We start from the raw sequence: 19,203 nt of genomic DNA on the forward strand, positions 1-19,203 counted from the left end.
ATACCTCATCCAGTCATGACCTTTTCTGATATACACTTGGAAGAATTGCACCCGAACCTGAGATTTGACAGACTTTGGATAGATTATCCAAAATATCAAAGGGGTTTGCATACTCTTCATTCTAAGGTTGTTGAGGTACCGAGGGTCATAGAATGGGGACCCTTAGAAGCTGTAGAATTGGCCGGGCCAATTAGGGAATTACTTGTACAGAGGTATGGTAATTCTTCTTTTAATGACTGGGTACGTTTATTCACCATGCGTAGACCTGTATATAAAGTATGGTGTGAAGAATTGTTATGTAGTATAGAGTTGAATGATCGGGTAGCTAGTTTAACCGATCGTTCTTTTATTAGATTTTTGTTAGGCGGTTCGATGCGCCACATGTCTTTACTGGACATGGCTCAGGCTTTACGTATATATACGCCTGAGGAGTTAGCATCTGCCGATTGTAGAGGGTTGATACTAAACGGTAGAAAGATAGATGAAAATTTTGATACACACGGTGTGTGGAGTCAAATGACAAGCCATCACCGTTTTAAAGGGGGAAATTACTCTTATTTGGATATAGATAGAGCCGAATTAAGAGTGATACATAGGTTTTTAGCTAATTCGATTACACAAAGGGGTAAGAACAAGGAAAAAGTAAATGAACAGGATTTGTTTTACCATATGTGTATTCGAGACCCACAAAGCGCTGTAAGTATACCATATTGTGTGGGTTATTATTTATCAGCTATGGTTCGGGGGATGCGACCGCATAGCATAATAGGAGGTGGTATTTTTATTACTTTGATTGGTGAATATCTCGGTGTGGATATAAGTCGGGGGGGATTATTAGTAGAAGAACCAGAACCCCGCGATACTATAGGTTTAAATGTATACCATGGTGCGAAAGTTTTGAAGAGGCGAAATAACGCCGCAGTACGATACCATGGTAGACATCCACAGGTGGAGAGAAACCAACAGCAAGGTAATGTAGGAGGGGGAATGAGATGCAAGAAATGCAAAGGTTTATAGCTTCTCAGGAATACGAAAATGTTAGACAGAGAGCATTTGAAGATTGGCAAGTTCATCAGAACCAAATCATAGCTCATTGCCAACATATAGGTAGAAACTATATTCCTACACCGAAACCCATCTTCCCTCCCTGGTCTATAGAGATGTAGCCACCGTATCCTACGTATGACCCTGCCGAAGCATTCTATAGCACCTATGGTTATGCCTGGAACCCCTATTGGTACCAATATCATCCTTAGTTTACTTATTATTTTTATTTTATTTTGTAATTTGTAATTATTGATACGTTTAATACTTTTGTTAATATTGTAATCATTTTTATAATTATCTAACTTTTATTCTTAGATTTTAATAATTTTTTGAATGTGGGGTAATATACCAAACTTCAAAAATATGTATATATATTTGCAGTTTATCTTATGTACACAACAGGGTAAAACAACGCATTTTCAAAGACTGGCATTAAGTTCAGCAAAAGCAACTAATTTTGACGACAAGATGCAAAATATATGTGAAATAACAACAAGACGGAATGAACAAATGATGTGCACCATTTATCATTCAGCAAACAAACGCCAATATATTTGGAAACTTTGGTAAAAATTTAATCATTTTCACACAAATCACCCTCAATAATTTAAATTGTTACTGATTTCTTGCAAATGAGGGCATTGCAAGATCTTAAGTGTGGGAAGGGGTTAAATTCTTTCGGATTTTAAAAATTTTTACTTTATACACTTGGTTACCATTAAAAATACTAGTAAAGCAGTAGTTGTATTAGAATCTAGTGCTCTCTGATAATAAAGAACAGCCCTGGTCTTATATACTGACTACCCAATTCTAGTAAAATTTTTCGAAATTTTCAATTAAATGAACTAAAAATCATGTTTATACATATTTATGAACGATAAAACTAGGTTTTAACACCAAAATTATTGTTACCTCAAAAAGGACATAAATTGAGAAACAAACCAAAATGTTAAAATTCATTTAAAATGGAATAGAGGACGATAAAAAGGAAAATAAAAGCCAAGTGTGGGAAAATTTACCAAGTTATCTTAAACATATGTCACATATATCTGTAACAAATAACTGAAAATACTTTTGCTTTAGACTAAACTAAACTGTTTTTACCCGATGAAAGAAAAGAAGAGATGGATCTACACGATGAATCAATTCCATCATTAAAAGGAAGTAAAGTCTTCCGAAAAAGACACGCGCTTCTTGATTTAGGTCATGAAGTTGTCGTCCAGACCAGCTGTAGGTTGACGAAAAATCTAGAAAAGTCATCACTAAAATCAGCAGGAAATTCACGGACCTCAGCATTAAACAGGGTCGCCAAGTGGTCAGATTTATCCTAACCATGAGAAGGATTTATCTCGTACAATGGGGGGCACCATGCAAATTAGCTGGATAAGACTAATGAATCAGATCCCCAGAAAGGATAATCTCCTTAAAGATTAAAAATCAGCTTTTAAGACTGATATTACTCAATCCTAGAGATTGACCTTAAAGATTGAGAATTCAAACTCATGGAATTCAATGATATCAAAACTCGAGCTTGAACGAGAAAATATTTTGATCAAAATTATAAACCGATTTGTTTTCTGAAAACCCATTTTCAATGCGTTCATTACCATTGAACGTAAAATCCTAGGAATTCACCTGGAATTCATTAGGTCACCTGAACTAAATCGGGTGTCAACCGTAAGAACGGTGGTTGTATAGCATGGTCAAAGACAGGACCTTGTGCCATACCGAAAAATTATAAGGGTGAGCTTTACTATTGCTCCTACCAAGGATAGTAATTGCATCCGACACGTTACAGACCATAATTAAAAGCATGTCAGGGGACATTGCCTTAACAGTTGCTTGTTCAACGCTTTCCTTTACAACCGGACGGTAGTTTACCGAAAGGTAATATACGGAACAAGTAAACTGGACGTGTTGCTTTCCAAATACAAGGTTAGCAAGTGGGTGACACAAAACCGCAAGTTTTGAGCTAAAATTTTCAAATCTAAAACCCACCAAACCCACAAAAATATTTTGCAAACACCGGTAAAGGGTTATTCCGGAAAACTTGTCTAGGGTAAAAGCTAGATTGAATTTTCAAAAGATCAAATGTTTTCATAAAGATCCAATTTCCTAACGGATCTAAATTTTCATAGTCATGTGGGACTGTAAACCGCCTTTCAAATGTGCACTTTGCTTTGGAAACCGAAAGTAAATCGGCTATTTGATTGCAAGTGTCGTTGACCTAAACCCGAGGCAACTGTGGATGACACACCCACCTTTAACCATGGTTCTATCGTCACTATCATTGTTTATACTGCTGTATCAAAATCACTGATGTATAAAGTGTGAGAATAAAAAAGTGATTCGAGTGAAGTGTGATTTTATTTCAAGTTATGTATTGCTTGAGGACAAGCAATGTTCAAGTGTGGGGATATTTGATAATGCTAAAAACGAACATATATTTCATAGCATTATTCCTCAATAAAGACAAGCTTTTAGTTGCAATTGTTCTATTTACAAGTGATATTCGTTTAAATAATAAAAGGTGAAGACAAAAGACAGATTCGACGAATTGAAGACGCAAACGACCAAAAAGCTCAAAAGTACAAAAGACAATCAAAAAGGTTCCAATTATTGATAAGAAACGTCTCGAAATTACAAGAGTACAAGATTCAAAACGCAAAGTACAAGATATTAAATTGTACGCAAGGACGTTCGAAAATCCGGAACCGGGACCAGAGTCAACTCTTAACGCTCGACGCAACGGACTAAAAATTACAAGTTAACTATGTATATAAATATAATATAATATATAATTAATTATATTAATTATATATATATATTATATTTATAAATAAAAACCGTCGGCAGAGAAAGACTCCAAGGGACTGAGCTGTAATTTCATTCTCCGCGACTCGCGGAGTTTGAAGGCAAAAATGCCGCGAGTCGCGGAGCCCCAAAAGTCGACTTTTCCTATAAAAGCAACCGAATTCTGATCGCAAATCATCATCTTTTTCTTCTTCTCTCATATATACGTAAAATATATATATATAATTTATATTTTAATTTTAATTTTAATTATAATTCTAATAATAAGGGTATGTTAGCGAATGTTGTAAGGGTGTAAGTCAAAATTCTGTCCGTGTAACGCTACGTTATTTTTAATCATTGTAAGTTATGTTCAACCTTTTTACATTAATGTCTCGTAGCTAAGTTATTATTATGCTTATTTAATCCGAAGTAATCATGATGTTGGGCTAATTACTAAAATTGGGTAATTGGGCTTTGTACCATAATTGGGGTTTGGACAAAAGAACGACACTTGTGGAAATTAGACTATGGGCTATTAATAGGCTTTATATTTGTTTAACTAAATGATAGTTTGTTAATGTTAATATAAAGATTTACAATTGGGCGTCCTTATAAATTACCATATACACTCGATCGGACACGATGGGCGGGGTATTTATATGTACGAATAATCGTTCATTTAACCGGACACGGGAATGGATTAATAGCCACTAGAATAATTAAAACAGGGGTGAAATTACATTCAAGGGTAATTGGTGTAATTGCTAACAAAGTAGTAAAACCTTGGTTTACACGCAGTTGATAACCTGGTGTATTCATTAAACAAAGTATTAAAACCTTGTTACAATTCGAATCCCCAATTAGTTGGAATATTTAACTTCGGGTATAAGAATAATTTGATGAGGACACTCGCACTTTATATTTATGACTGATGGACTGTTATGGACAAAAACCAGACGGACATATTAAATAATCCAGGACAAAGGACAATTAACCCATGGGCATAAAACTAAAATCAACACGTCAAACATCATGATTACGGAAGTTTAAATAAGCATAATTCTTTTATTTCATATTTAATTTCCTTTATTTTATATTTAATTGCACTTCTAATTATCGCATTTTTATTTATTGTTATTTAATCGCACTTTTAATTATCGTACTTTTTAATTATCGCAATTTTATTTTATCGCACTTTTATTGCAATTTCATTATCGTTATTTACTTTACGCTTAAAATTAAGTCTTGTATTTATTTATTATTTTACATTTGGTTTTAACTGCGACTAAAGTTTTAAAATCGACAAACCGGTCATTAAACGGTAAAAACCCCCCTTTATAATAATAATATTACTTATATATATGTATTTGTATTTTTATAAAAGTAAACTAATATAGCGTTAAGCTTTGTTTAAAGATTTCCCTGTGGAACGAACCGGACTTACTAAAAACTACACTACTTTACGATTAGGTACACTGCCTATAAGTGTTGTAGCAAGGTTTAAGTATATCCATTCTCTAAATAAATAAATATCTTGTGTAAAATTGTATCGTATTTAATAGTATTTCGCACCAAAAATAATACTATTATATATACACCCCGCTGCACATCAAATGCCGATTTGGAAGGCAAAAATATTAATAAAATATCATTTAATATTTAATATTTAATATGGTATTATTGATTTATAAATATATATCTCGGAGCATCTTCACCATATATTATCACAACTCTTTTTCTCAATATGTACAAACTTTTACAACTAATTTTCTCGATCTTCACCATATTATTCAATAACATTTTGTTTTCAAAAAGCAGGTACAGACATTCATGTCATTGTTAATGGTTTTTTTAAAGAATTATTCTCTTTTATACGTTGTTTGATGATGAAATTTATCACACCTTGAATGTTTTATTATTGTATGTTAGTTAAACAACAAGAATTTGAAAATCGGTAACATACGTCATATCATATTGTGACTATTTAAAATGAATGTATATAGTATATATGATTTTTAAAAGAATTATTCTCTTTTATATGTTTGTTTGATGATGAAATGTATCACACCTTGAATGTTTTATTATTGTATGTTTGTTAAACAACAAAAATTTGAAAATCGGTAACATACGTCATATCATATTGTGACTATTTAAAATGAAGGTATATAGTATATATACGATAGAAGAATTCAAAAATAATTATGATTTTTGCGAGGTTGAACCAGATATCTTCAATCCATCTTTTAATGTTAAATTAGTACCATTTATGACAAGGAAAATAGTAGTTGTAATGAAAATTAGAGGTATGTGGTTGGAAAATGAATGTAGTTCATTTATTCTGACCAAGTAAACAACAACAAGTTTCTTAGTTGAAATATGTGGTCCCACGGGTCAGTAAACTAAATAATTTTAGCATTTACATTTACTTAATATCTACAATATATAATTATACTGTTTCTTTTAAACAAACCCGTGATTCCAAGGATCATTTCACTAGTTTTATCAATTTCAATTAAAATGTCCGTTTTAACTTATAACTCTCCAGTATTACAATTTTTTAACAATAAAAATCATATTTATCCACAACTATCATGTTTTAAATTCTTTTTTTGGTAAATGAGTTTCACCCAGTGAATATATTAATAAAAAATAAACACGTTACAAGACAACAGCTATAGGACAAGCCCTATAGCCCCTCAAAACAACTAGACAAGCACAACCTAGGAAAAACAAGCCCCCGCAAATATAACTACAAAATTAATGAATTTTCCAAGCCTCTTTCATGCGAAGAACTGAAGCCGACCTCTCCCACTTCAAGGACATAAGTTTAAGCTGAACCGTAGAGTAGTTGCCTTGGAACACTTGATCAACTGATCTAACACCCTTCTTGAATAACCTTCGATTTCTCTCCTGCCAAACAAAATATATCAACACCGATAAAAGAAGCTTTATGACCACAATTCTAGATGACTTTCGAGAGGCAAATTAAACGGCGTTAGTAAAGCTATGAAGTCCTTCCATTCATCACAAAAGATTGGTAACAATTAAGTGAACATCTATTACTCCATCTATCTCACTATAAATCCATTTATCTCACTATAAATGTTCATTATTTACTTTTCAAAGTCTTTATATATCAATTTGAACTATAAACACCTATCACATGTTTTGTTATATCTATTTTCATGAATCATAATGGCATAATTTTAAGTTATGCTTTATTTCCCAAGAGAATAACCACACTCCGATGAGCTTGGCCTCCTCAATTTTAATATTCAAGCTCCGTTCTAGTTAAGGGCACAAATAAAACTTAAACTTCTTATTCTTTTTTATTTATAGAAGTGAATAATTAACTTGAGATATTCTAAAATGGAATACTGGACAATAAATTATAGACGGCGGGAGTAGTATCGGTAATGAGAAGGATGATATTAGGCATGTGCGTTTGTGTTTATGTATATCTTAAATTTTAAATTTACTATGACAACAACATTTTCTTAAAGTTTTGATATATGGGATCATATATCCAAGGAAAGAATAAAGTTGAAATCAATAGATATAGAAATAGAAACAATGCACCAGCAGCACATGAAAACTAAATAAAAAATATATAATGAAAAACATGTATACTACTCCGTATTTGTTATGGTGGTTGGTCCAGTGTTCCCTAAAGAATTTAATTACTTTATCCTCAAACTTTTAAAATCCAACCACGCGATATTTGCCTTCAAATGAGAAATTTATACAGTACTACTTAACATTTAATTATTTTAAGATTAAGATTATACGAGGAAAAGACGATATGAACCCAACTCTTAGTTATTATCATCATTATATATTCATCTTCTTGATCCTTTTTTAGCTTATATTATTAAAGCATTGGGTATCGAAGGTCACTTCCGGCATTGGTACCGGCATCAGTTGTGACTAACGGTCACTCGATACCTGGCTTACGTCGCTTCGGCGTCACGGAGCTCAAAGTTGGGAAGGCGACGTTGAGGGTTACCGTTGAATGGGGCACGATTATTAAATATTGTACCGTTGGATTTGAATTTTGGCCTTTTTCAGTTTTTGTTTACTTTTTTTAAATACTAACTCATTTCTTTTTTGGAATAGCTGAAAATATATATAAAAAGCTAGCAAGAAGATAGAAAATTACAAAGAAAAAAGAGAATTTTGTAACCATACATTTCAATAAAGAGTAGCTTTCTTATAACGTGATGAAAACCATCAAAAGAGGATAAGACAATCGTATCTAAAATGTGACACTTCTTGAATTTTGAGGGGTCAAAAGTTCTTGCGTTTCTGAAATGCCAAAGAGTCTAAAGGGTTGCATAACTAACCGCTTCCACGATAAATAACTAACCGCTTCCACGATAAAAACTTTCACCTAGTTATGACTAGCAGACAAGATCCATTGTCACATATCTTCAACCGATTGCCAAATGGAAAGATTGATGCCAATCCACCAACCAATATAAGACCAAACATTTGAGCCGATCTCACATCAAATTCGGGATTACCACATCAAATTCGGGACTACCACACCTTTATCGAGCAAATTACATTTATCTGGCAACCTGTTACAACGAGCACGCCACATGAAAAAAAATTAATGATAGGTGGAACAACCTTACACCAATGCGTAGGACTAGAACCCTTTGTCGGTTGATCAAAGTATTTCCGAAACCTATTAACAGTGAAAATGCCATTTGGAAGCGATGAAAAGACCTAAGAATCAATGGAAGATGAAAAAATGATAGGATCAATTTTAGGTTGTAACTCCGATAGTTGCTGCGATTCAGCCCCGTCCCTTAACTATCTTCTCCAGTTCCAAGTCCACCCTTCACTCGTGTGTCTATCCGCTACGAATATGACTTATCCAGTTCAAGAGCAAAACGACGAGGAAAAAGAACACGAGGAGATGAACCATTCAACCGATTGTTGTACCCAAACATAGTGTAATACCATTGCCAACTTTAATCGAGAAAATATTACATAAAGCTGGTTTGCACAGATGGAGATCAACCAAAACATAATGTTAATACTAACTCATTTCTAACATTTTATCCACCGTTTCTTAACATTTTCTCAATCTTCAACTAAACTGAAATTTTAAACTATAAAATGAATCCAAACAAGCAATCAAAACAATCCAAACCACCCGCTGAACCCAGCTAATCCATACGACCATCAATGAATTTGGATAAATCCGAGTAGTTGGGTTCAAGTGAACTCAGATGCGTTTTCACATACACAACCAAAATTCCAACGATGCCAAATATAAGTATAACGAATTTCTACTTTGGCAACAAAGTCACAATCAAGGAAGAGCTGATTCGGGTCCAATTTCGATTAAATATGGGGTACCTAAGACGCCGCAAAAAAGACGAGATAAAGGAAAGAAAAAAATGGTTGAAGATGGAGAAACCGAAACCAAAACTTGTTGACTTCGAAGGATGAATTACGTTAGGCCAAGTATTGGGTACATGTGTCGGAGGATTCTTGTAGAGGAAACGCAATAAGCGGTATAATTTTATATATTTATATACATTTAAAATATATGTGACATTTATATTATATATAAATATATTTATTATACCTATTATATATATATATATATATATATATATATATATATATATATATATATATATATATATATATATATATATATATATATATATATATATATATATATGTGTGTGTGTGTGTGTGTGTGTGTGTGTATATTTAAAATATGCGTATTATAAATATTTATATATATTTACTAATATGTGATGACCCGTCCAAATCCATTTGGACGAATACATCATTCATTGATTTCATAGTGAGGTTTTGACCTCTATATGATACGTTTTATAAACATTGCATTCTTTTGAAAAGACACACCATAAATGAATATCAAATTCCAAGGTCTTTGACATTTGATGATTTCTACATATAGACAATCACCGTAAATAATAGATTACAATACTACATCTGTTGACAATGCAGTCAAAATAAGATACATGGTGATGATTTTGTGAATGCAAAGTTTTCTCGAATAAAGCATGTATGACTCCATGCACATAGCTTGTATAACGTATAAGCAAACATCGGAAGACTTCTAGGAACCTGAGAAAAAACATGCTTAAAAGTGTCAACACAAAGGTTGGTGAGTTCATAGTTTTAATGTTGCGCATAATCTGTATATAAAGGTGGATCACAAGATTTCAGTTGTTTCATCCAGAAACGTTTATCAAAATATTCTACGAAATTGAGCACCCTAGCAACTGAACTTTAACGTTATAATAAGTACCTCTGTTTTAACATACATGCAACCAACATGTACAATACACGCAATCCAACGTGTACTAAACTCAAATAGCATACGTCTGTTTTATAGTTCAGGCTAGGGTTTCTATACCTGGAACAGACGGGGATGTCAAGCCCTATGGATCCATATACAACTATTCACGCCCACCAGTTCTTATAACTGGCAGTTACTAGTTACCAAAGCTAAGAGATTTTAGGTTCAAACTCAGTGTAGAATTTAGTATGTACTTGTATCCATTGCGTTTAAAATAAAGTGCATGTATTCTCAGCCCAAAAATATAGATTGCAAAAGCAATTAAAAAGGAATCTATAAACTCACCTTAGCAGCACATAAGGTCATTCACCGAAATGTGACCGAAACTTGAAATGCAAAATAACCGTAGATCTCAACCTAGAGAACATATGTTGGTCAATACATGTCTAGCAAGCTAGGTCAGGTCATAGTGTATCACAATCCTAATGCTCGAGACCGACATGCAAAAGTTAACAAAAGTCATCTCAAAAGTCAACCTGGCCTAATATGATCTTTAAATCTATACATGTTTATTAACATAGTATAAGTCTTGATAATTGAACGAATTTATAGTTTATCAAACTCAAAATATTACTTACTTCAGGAGTTATATTATATTTGAATTATCATGGCAATCGAAAATATTTTATTATTTCACATAGTTTTTCCAATACTTGTAGAATCAGATTATAGTGTTTATAAAGCTTTAAAACATGATAAAACGGTCAACTTTGACAATTGTTCAACAAAACAAGACGTGCCTTATATAGAAATTCATTTATTCGATTAGTAATATCTAAAAATCCAATTTATCAATCTCATAGACAAGTTGTTTAAATATTAGTTTACAGTTTCAAACACAATTTCAATTAACGTCAAACATAATTCAGTTGACCATATCTTTTAATCCGTTCATCGAAATCACACGATTTCTAAATGAAAAGTTATTAATTTTTCGATAGCTTTCCAACGACATGCATATCATATACTTTATATCAGTAGCATATGTATCAAATTCGTGATTCATCATAAACTATCTAACGACAAAATTAAAGCATACAAGCATGTATAAACATATATACTCGAGCACTAGATCTGGATACACTATTAATATATAAAAGATAAGATATGAATGCTCATGTACCAATATTATGATTCAATATTGCAACAGAGATGATAAACACTAGGTTTGACTTGCGAACAATACCCATGAACATTACCCATAACCTCCATAGCTATAACCCATAATTTCCTTAGCTTTGACTCATTTGAAAACTCGGTTCGAAATCATTTGAGCAGTACTTCGTCGTAGTATTTTATGTATAATAATAATAATAATATTAATACTACTGATAATAATAATAAGATTAATAATAATATTAATCTTAATAATAATAATAATAATAATAATAATAATAATAATAATATAAATATAAATATAATACATAGTAATTTATGTTTGTGTGTGTGTCGAAGAAGAAATGTGCGAGCTTTATAGATGTTTGCTGAGATTGATCCCCATGCGATCGCATGGGTTTCATGCCCATTTGTCATGCGATCGCATGGCCAGCTGGTACGCACCCAATATGTTTTGTTTTCTTGTTTGTCGACATATTATTCACTGTAGCAAATAGTGTTTACCGTATCAAATAGTGTTACTGTAGCAAATAGTGTTTACTGTAGCAAATAGTATTTACTGTAGTAAAGTCATTTTTACTGTAGCAAATAGTGTTTTACTGTAGCAAAGTCGTTTTTACTTTAGCAAATAGTGTTTTACTGTAACAAATAGTGTTTTACTTGTTCATCTTAAACGTTTTAGTTAACTTATCTAATTATCAATCGAATCAATAAACGAATGTTACTATCGTTTACTAAATAACTTGAAATTATATATATGTATATATCTTTATTTAATATACATAAATCAGTTTTTAAATACACATTGCAAGTTATTTATGAATACTTAATATTCCAACTTATTATATATATATATATATATATATATATATATATATATATATATATATATATATATATATATATATATATATATATATATATATATATATATATTCGTGAATCGTCGGTCAATAGTCAAAGGTTAACTGAATATATAACATTTGTTCAAAAATTTTGAGAATCAATATTACAGACTTTGCTTATCGTGTCAGAAACATATAAATATTAAGTTTAAATTTGGTCGGAAATTTTCGGGTCGTCACAGTACCTACCCGTTAAATAAATTTCGTCTCGAAATTTGAGTGAGGTCGTCATGGCTAACAATAAAAATGTTTTTATGACAAATATGAGTGGATAAATAGAGTTTTATCATTATTGACTAATATAGATAAAATGATTCGATTATGTGAAGCGTACGAGTGAAGCTGTCACAAAAGGTTGAGATAGAAATTTAACTTTGGACGTAGTCACGGTGGATTTCCAGATTTCAAGGGATTTAGAGGAAAATCTTCGTAATAAGATTTGATTCTTCGGTAGTTAAGGAAATTAGGATCTTCTTTAGTTAAATGCAATAATCTGTTTCGATTGCTCTGTCGAATATTTTACTATAAATCTACTCCATTCGTTTCCTTATTTCCACAGCACACACTTTCTATTATTTCTCCCTCAATTCATATTTTAAAGCATTCGTCAATATGCTCCATCCAGTTCTGATTCTTGATATACTCCTAACTTTCATATCTTTCATTCTTCTTTTTCATTTGCCGCCAGAAAAATCTATTCACTTCTACTATACTCTTGGTTTTATAGTGTTTTTAGTTCTCCCGTGTCTTTATATTGCTATACGCATCGATATACACGGTTTGTAATTTCTGGGTTGTTGTTGGGTTCTATATCTCCCCTTATATTTTGATGTCCCTGCTTCTGTCTTTCTATAATCATTGACATCTACAGTTAATGTTCTCTCTTATTTGCTGTGATTTATACTCCCATTTCTATTTTGGAGCTTCACGCTTTTGTTTTATTCTTCCCGACTTCAAGTCAAGCGAATAATGGTCCATAATTCGTAGGTATGGAGTTTTGAATGAACATAACTAATGTTCTAAGAGAGAGATTGTGATAGCACGATCTTGATTGGTTAAATTACCAGAATTCAAAAGAAAAGATAGAACTATCAAGAAATTGTGTTCTTGATATGTTTATATATTAGATAGAGTGTATGAGTCGTGTAACATGGCACATGATGACGTTATGATCTGTGAATCATCACGTTCCATTAGAAACTCAGCATGACTTACTGTAATATAATCACGTTGATCAAGTGTCATTATATTATACTAACTCATGCTTCAGTTCCCAACACTACTTCAAAACATTCATATTTTAAATTCGAATTTTTCAGAATTTAGAAACTAAAATAGTTTCCTTTATGATGTAACGCAGATATCGCGAAGAGATAAATGATTTCAGATAAGAATAGTTATGAAAATATCTTCAGAAATATCGAGGATATTTATAATGAAAGATACGATGATATCTTAGAATTTCTAATATCGGTGGATGATGAAGAAGATTTGTTCGTAAAGGTTTAGAGTCAGGAACAAGGTATTCGTTAATAACTTCAGCAGATACTGAATCATTTGGATTCTTTGAAGGCAGGTTTAGTCTTTGTGATTTGTCCACAGCCTCCTTCATGGTTTGCTCAATTTGTTCTTCAGTAACAAATTTTCTCTTTTTCTGAGCTTTGCCAACACGCTATTCTTTATCGTCAAACTTTTGACTGTTAAGGTCGTTTATAGTTTTTTTTTGCTGCTTCATCAGCTTTTTCAAAATTCAGAGTATTGATTCGTAGACTGGTTGCTTTTTAGATTTTCAGAATGAAAGCTCATAATTCTAAGAGATGAATGTTATATGTATACATATGATGTTCTAGTACAGTTTTGAATTCAAAGTATGGCATTTGAAAGATGTAAGAATCTAAGAGTGATGTTTTCTGTTAAATCTTGGCTTGGTTCTGATTTTTCAAAATCAGAATATGTAATCAAATTTGGATGCAAATGGTTGTTTTGATTTCTAGGAAAGAATGTATATCGTTGTGAAAGTAGTGAGTATAGTAGATGATTTGTTGAATCAGAATCGAACAATGTAACATATCAATTATGAATTTATATATCTTTCGGGTATTACCTACCCGTTAAAAGTTTCACAAGTAATATTTTGTACCAGAGAATTTTATTACAGTCTTTATAAAATATATATATATATATATATATATATATATATATATATATATATATATATGTATATTTTCTTCAGATGTAATACAGATTTAATGAGTTAATATAATATTAAGCTCATTTGATTTTCGGCTGGATTATAAATGAATAATCTCTAAAACATTAAAGATTTCATAATCTTCGCGGAGTATTTCACTAATGTAATCAATACTTCGTTATTCAATTTTATTGATATTTCCCCAGTGAATCATGTTGGTGTTTATGGAACTCTTGCTAACTTCGCAAGGTACGAATGGTGTTTTCTGGAAAGTTTCAAGTACATCGAAAATGAAAATGTAAAATCAAACATGTATTTGAATAATACACTTGAAAAATTATGAAATGGAATCTATTAAGTTGAAGCAGAGATTATAGTTAACGATTGTTAAGTCATTAACGAAGGATGTACATCATAGCATATTAATAACATGAACTAACCGAGTAGTTAAGATTCATACGTAATAGCTTAGTACGAAAAGATTTATTTTGCTCTCAAAATATATATATATATATATATATATATATATATATATATATATATATATATATATATATATATATATATATATATATATATATATATATATATATATAAAATATACATATAATTTCTTCAGAGGGAATGAGTTAATACTTCATAACTCGTTGATACGATATACGCGTTGTTGATTAGTGATGATGTTTACGGTGATTATGGATCTGGCAGAGCTTGTGATGTTGTAGATGCTGATGACGCTGACGGTACTGACGGTGCTGGTGATGCTGACGGTACTATTGATGCTGCTGGTAAAACAGATCTAGCTTGTAAATCGTGCACCATTTCGATCAGGGTTTTATTTCATCATTTCTATTCGCTTACTCATCTGGTTTACAATTAGAACTAGAATAAGTAATCTCTAAAACTTTTAGAAACTACATATTCTCTGCAGAATATTTCTTCGATGAAGTTATGAATCAATACTTCATCATTTGTTGTTAATGGTATTCCTTGGTATCTATGGTGCGTATGATGTTGATGTTCGAGGTACAGATTGTGATGTTGAGGTGTGGGATGCGGAGGTTGTTGTTGGTGGTGGTAATGATACTGTTGGTGTTGATGATAGTGGTACTGTTGAAGCCGGTGATGCTGCTGGTGCTTGTAAACCTTGCACCATATTCTCCAAAGCCACTACCCGAGCACGAAGCTCGTTGACTTCTTCTACTACACCGGGATGATTGGCGGTTCGGACGAGCGGATGAATAAGATCCAGAATTTGAGATAGTATATAATCATGACGAGATACTCTAGAGATGAGAGAGAAAATGGTATTACGAACAGGTTCGTCGGTAAGTGCTTCAGGTTCTTCGCCAAGAGGGGAATGTGGTGGATGGAAGGGATCACCTTCTTCTTGTCTCTAATGACTAAGTAGGCTACAAACCCATCCCCAATTCATCCAGAATAGGTGATGGCTGATTGGTTGATCCATTCCGGTTACACTGTCTTCGGAGTTCAGGTGAATATCCATATCGGAATAGCTGTCGGAGTTTAAGTAATTTGAACTAGATACGGCATCCATCTTGTATAATTAGAGAGATGATTTTTGATATGAAATAGATTATAGAATTTAGATTGGTACTCTTCAATACATAATTTACATATCTATATATAATACCAAAATTTCATAAATAACGGAGGAATTTTCGGAAGATGTCAAGCAAAGTTTACAGTAATAGATATGCTAAGATATGAATTCGTCTGTACACTATGTATGCAATAAATGCAGGAAACATGTCTAGACTTAAGAATGATAAGCATGTAATTTTTGACAAGAAATGATAAGTAAAACTCGCTAAAAATAGATACGGTCATAGTCCAGACTCACTAATGCATCCTAATAATTACCAGTTAAACACACTAATGCAAATTCTGGTTCCCTATGACCTCAAGCTCAGATGCCAACTGTGATGACCCGTCCAAATCTATTTGGACGAATACATCATTTATTAATTTCATAGTGAGGTTTTGACCTCTATATGATACGTTTTATAAACATTGCATTCTTCTGAAAAGGCACACCATAAATGAATATCAAATTCCAAGGTCTTTGACATTTGATGATTTCTACATATAGACAATCACCGTAAATAATAGTTTACAATACTACATCTGTTGACAATGCAGTCAAAATAAGATACATGGTGATGATTTTGTGAATGCAAAGTTTTCTCGAATAAAGCATGTATGACTCCATGCACATAGCTTGTATAACGTATAAGCAAACATCGGAAGACTTCTAGGAACATGACAATAAACATGCTTAAAAGTGTCAACACAAAGGTTGGTGAGTTCATAGTTTTAATGTTGCGCATAATCTGTATATAAAGGTGGATCACAAGATTTCAGTTGTTTCATCCAGAAACGTTTATCAAAATATTCTACGAAATTGAGCACCCTGGTAACTAAACTTTAACGTTATAATAAGTACCCCTGTTTTAACATACATGCAACCAACATGTACAATACACGCAATCCAACGTGTACTAAACTCAAATAGCATATGTCTGTTTTATAGTTCAGGCTAGGGTTTTTATACCTGGAACAGACGGGGATGTCAAGCCCTATGGATCCATATACAACTATTCACGCCCACCAGTTCTTATAACTTGCAGTTACTAGTTACCAAAGCTAAGGGATTTTCGGTTCAAACTCAGTGTAGAATTTAGTATGTACTTGTATCCATTACGTTTAAAATAAATTGCATGTATTCTCAGCCCAAAAATATTTGCAAAAGCAATTAAAAAGGAATCTATTAACTCACCTTAGCAGCACATAAGGTCATTCACTGAAATGTGACCGAAACTTGAAATGCAAAATAACCGTAGATCTCAACCTAGAGAACATATGTTGGTCAATACATGTCTAACAAGGTAGGTCAGGTCATAGTGTATCACAATTCTAATGCTCGAGATCGACATGCAAAAGTTAACAAAAGTCATCTCAAAAGTCAACCTGACCCAATATGATCTTTAAATCTATACATGTTTATTAACATAGTATAAGTCTTGATAATTGAACGAATTTATAGTTTATGAAACTCAAAATATTACTTATTTCAGGAGTTGTATTATATTTGAATTATCATGGCAATCGAAAATATTTTATTATTTCACATAGTTTTTCCAATACTTGTAGAATCAGATTATAGTGTTTATAAAGCTTTAAAACATGATAAAACGGTCAACTTTGACAATTGTTCAACAAAACGAGACGTGCCTTATATAGAAATTCATTTATTCGATTAGTAATATCTAAAAATCCAATTTATCAATCTCATAGACAAGTTGTTTAAATATTAGTTTACAGTTTTAAACACAATTTCAATTAACGTCAAACATAATTCAGTTGACCATATCTTTTAATCCGTTCATCGAAATCCCGCGATTTCTAAATGAAAAATTATTAATTTTTCGATAGCTTTTCAACTACATGCATATCATATACTTTATATCAGTAGCATATGTATCAAATTCATGAATCATCATAAAATATCTAACGACAAAATTAAAGCATACAAGCATGTGTAAACATATATACTCGAGCACTAGACCTGGATACACTATTAATGTATAAAAGATAAGATATGAATGCTCATGTATCAATATTGTGATTCAATATTGTAAGAAAGTACGTAGACGCAACGGAGATGATAAATACTAGGTTTGACTTGCGAACAATACCCATGAACATTACCCATAACCTCCATAGATATAACCCATAGTTTCCTTAGCTTTGACTCATTTGAAAACTCGGTTTGAAATCATTTGAGATGTACTTTGTTGTAGTATTTTATGTATTATAATAATAATAATATTAATACTACTCATAATAATAATAAGATTAATAATAATATTAATCTTAATAATAATAATAATAATAATAATAATAATATAAATATAAATATAAATATAATACAGAGTAATTTATGTGTGTGTGTGTGTGTCGAAGCATAAATGTGCGAGCTTTATAGATGTTTGCTGAGATTGATCCCCATGCGATCGCATGGGTTTCATGCCCATTTGCCATGCGATCGCATGGCCAGCTGGTACGCACCCAATATGTTTTGTTTTCTTGTTTGTCTACATATTATTCACTGTAGCAAATAGTGTTACTGTAGCAAATAGTGTTTACTATAGCAAATAGTGTTTACTGTAGCAAATAGTATTTATTGTAGCAAAGTCATTTTTTACTTTAGCAAATAGTGTTTTACTGTAGCAAAGTCGTTTTTACTGTAGTAAATAGTGTTTTACTGTAACAAATAGTGTTTTACTTGTTCATCTTAAACGTTTTAGTTAACTTATCTAAATATCAATCGAATCAATAAACAAATATTACTATCGTTTACTAAATAACTTGAAATTATATATATGTATATATCTTTATTTAATATAAATAAATCAGTTTTTAAATACGCATTGCAAGTTATTTATGAATACTTAATATTACAACTTATTGTATATATATATATATATATATATATATATATATATATATATATGTTCGTGAATCGTCGGTCAATAGTCAAAGGTTAACTAAATATATAACATTAGTTCAAAAATTTTGAGAATCAATATTACAGACTTTGCTTATCGTGTCGGAAACATATAAAGATTAAGTTTAAATTTGGTCAGAAATTTCCGGGTCATCACATAATACGATTCACAATTGTACAAGAATAACATTATGGCACTTGATTGTAGACGAATACAATAAACGGAGAACACCATTTGAACGTACAAAAGATGCGCTGTCGTCGA

At 31.8% G+C, this 19,203-nt stretch overlaps 1 pseudogene; it reads left to right on the forward strand.

The window, feature by feature from the left end:
* LOC139854767 (uncharacterized) overlaps nucleotides 1-19,203 on the forward strand; it is a 158,268-nt pseudogene that overhangs the window by 138,728 nt on the left and 337 nt on the right.

Source organism: Rutidosis leptorrhynchoides, chromosome 6, assembly GCF_046630445.1.
Source record: "Rutidosis leptorrhynchoides isolate AG116_Rl617_1_P2 chromosome 6, CSIRO_AGI_Rlap_v1, whole genome shotgun sequence".
NCBI lineage: Eukaryota > Viridiplantae > Streptophyta > Magnoliopsida > Asterales > Asteraceae > Rutidosis > Rutidosis leptorrhynchoides.